At 46.2% G+C, this 3,079-nt stretch overlaps 1 protein-coding gene across 1 annotated transcript in view; it reads left to right on the forward strand.

Annotated features, from left to right (window-relative positions):
- Positions 1-1,499: 1,499 nt before the first annotated feature.
- Positions 1,500-3,079, forward strand: part of LOC121875278 (nucleoside diphosphate kinase homolog 5-like) — a 13,004-nt gene continuing 11,424 nt past the window's right edge. The window contains exon 1 of the mRNA XM_042379738.1: positions 1,500-1,639. The gene's annotated coding sequence lies outside the window, so the exon portion shown is untranslated. The remainder of the gene's footprint in view (positions 1,640-3,079) is intronic.

Consider the following 3,079-nt stretch of genomic DNA (forward strand, 5'->3'; position numbering starts at 1 on the left):
AGGTGGTGGGTGTACTAGTGTAGGGGTGTAGTGATGGTGGTGGGTGTACTAGTGTAGGGGTGTAGTGAAGGTGGTGGGTGTACTAGTGTAGGGGTGTAGTGATGGTGGTGGGTGTACTAGTGTAGGGGTGTAGTGATGGTGGTGGGTGTACTAGTGTAGGGGTGTACTAACTAGTGTGTGGGTGTAGTGGAGGGGGGGAGGGAGCAAAGAGGACGGTGACTGAGATAATAATAATAATAATAATAATAATAATAATAATAATAATAATAATAATAATAATAATAAATCCCACTTAGGATTAAGGCACACTCCCGCCTGTCACCTATAAAGCAGGGTAACGGGAGGCGAGCCAATCAATACTCAGAGAGGAGCCTACGTGACATTAACAGTGGTGTTCCCCGTTAGCTCTGGGACCTCTGCCTCGTTTCGATAAAGATCTTCCTCCAATTTACCTGACCCTATTTTGAATCATTATTTCTCAAGATCTAAGAAAATGATAAAGAAATAATTATAGTATTATTAATTGTTTGTAATTAATGAACCTCTTTTTTTTTATTCTAAGGCAATGATTTAATTCTGAGTTGGTGTACAGTAGTTTGTGTGGCAAGGCTTGGTTTTCGTTGCCTTGGTGACCTGGATCAACAAACAGACAGACAGGCGTGTTGGCATCGGTGTGCCATGGTAGTGGTGGTGGTGGTGGTAGAGGATGTCATTAAGCTAAACTGATCCTTACATGCACCTTTAAGTAGGTGTAATATTCCCTGACAGGAGGCAGGCGAGGTTGACAGAGACGCGATATTTCCTCATTATATGAGTTTATTTTCCCGCCTTCCTCACTCATCGTTCTGTTTTACCTTATGTTGATTTTAATGGCGGTGTATCATCACAGTTACGGCTATATACTGTAATTTTAACCCATTTTTGCTTCTAATTCCGCGTTCATCTATAGACGAAACATTATGAAATATATCAGCGGTGTCTGTCGATAGCTTTTGAAAATTTTTCCTTGACTGAAACTTTCGTTCCTGCATGCTAAGCTTTCTTGATTAAAGCATTTTTCCACAGTGTTACGTTCACTTTAAAATTGCATTGGCTGAACATTAGATTTACTTCGCTGTTATCATAAGAACAAGTTACTTTACCGGAACTGTACTTACACTGTTTATATAAGAGAACACTGTGATTAAGGAGACGTAGTGATGTTGGTGTTATTGGTGATAGAAGCAGACACAATAATGACTCACGCTTGCAAGCATTTCCACACATCTTGCAATGGTGGAGAATGGGAGTGTAACATGTTGCCGTGCATGATAACACCTGGCACTTACCGCCTCACTACCATACAAAATATCACATTGGTCAACACTTTATTGATATATGAACCCTCAAACATGGCGTCTCTCTCTGTAGTGATCAGCAGGTGAGGGCCACCAAGGCTCTACCAAGGCCGATATTGACAATTTGATCGATAAAAAGTAGTGGATGACGAGGCGGGCGAGTGAAGGTTTATTCTGGCAACTGCAGTGATAACCTAACCTAGTGGAGCAGTGTTGTAGTGTAGTAGTGGTGGAGGCGGAGAGGCGAGCTCGTACGCGTGGCCGGAGCATCTCACACTACCCAACTTTACCTGATAGTTTAGGTAGGGATAGATTAAGTTGTAGTGGCTAGAGCGGGTGGAGGCGTGTGTGGGAGGGGTCAGGCTGCCTCATGGGCGACCCTCCTGCAGTTGTCGCCTGTTGATTACACAAATATTTGCCCGAGAGTGAGGGAGAACCTTTTGCTGCGAAGGAACAGCACGAGGCTACGCAGTCACTCAAGCAGCGGCGGCGGGAGATGTTTAGACCAGTTGAAGCACTAAGAAAAGACCGTGAGGGAGGGGGTGGGGGAAGATGAGAGGGAAGGGGAGAGGGAAGGGGGAACACCTACCCACCCCTCTCGTCAAACTCCTCTTTGGAATATTTTACGTGGGCAGGATCGTCTCGTTGTTTATATACCCGCGGGTGAAGGGTCGGGCCCGGGAGCTGATGTTACCCCGCCCATCACTGCCTCGTGTTGTTTATGTTGACACAGCTACCACGACCACCACTGACAATAACTATTACTACTACTACTGCCACTACTACTACTACTACCACTACTACTACTACTACCACTACTACTACTACTACCATCACACGACCACCAGTAACAACAACCACCACCACTAATATCACTACTACTACCACCACCACTATTACCCATACCACCACCACTACCACCACCACCACCCCTACCACCACCACCTCTACCACCATCACCAACCTTGCCACCATCACCAACCTTACCACCATCACCAACCTTGCCACCATCACCAACCTTACCACCATCACCAACCTTACCACCATCACCAACCTTACCACCAACACCAACCTTACCACCATCACCAACCTTACCACCATCACCAACCACCACCACACCAACCTTACCAACACCAACCTTACCACCAACACCAACCTTACCACCATCACCAACCTTACCACCATCACCAACCTTACCACCATCACCAACCCTGCCACCAACACCAACCTTACCACCATCACCAACCTTACCACCATCACCAACCTTACCACCATCACCAACCTTACCACCATCACCAACCTTACCACCATCACCAACCTTACCACCATCACCAACCTTACCACCACCACCAACCTTACCACCATCACCAACCTTACCACCATCACCAACCTTACCACCATCACCAACCTTACCACCATCACCAACCTTACCACCATCACCAACCTTAACACCATCACCAACATTACCATCAACACTACCACCACCACCACCATCACTAATACTACCACAACTACCACCACCAGTGACAACCACCTCTACTACTATCACCACTAATGCAACCACCACCATCAACACCACCACCACGACCACCATATCAACTACCACCAACACTATCATCCCCACCACCACCATCTTTACCACTACCACCACCATTACTAATATCACCACCACCACTACTATTAACATAATCACTACCATAATCAGCACCATATCCACCACCACCATTACCACAACAACCACT

The sequence above is a fragment of the Homarus americanus genome, unplaced genomic scaffold (genome assembly GCF_018991925.1).
Source record: "Homarus americanus isolate GMGI-L3 unplaced genomic scaffold, GMGI_Hamer_2.0 scaffold56241, whole genome shotgun sequence".
NCBI lineage: Eukaryota > Metazoa > Arthropoda > Malacostraca > Decapoda > Nephropidae > Homarus > Homarus americanus.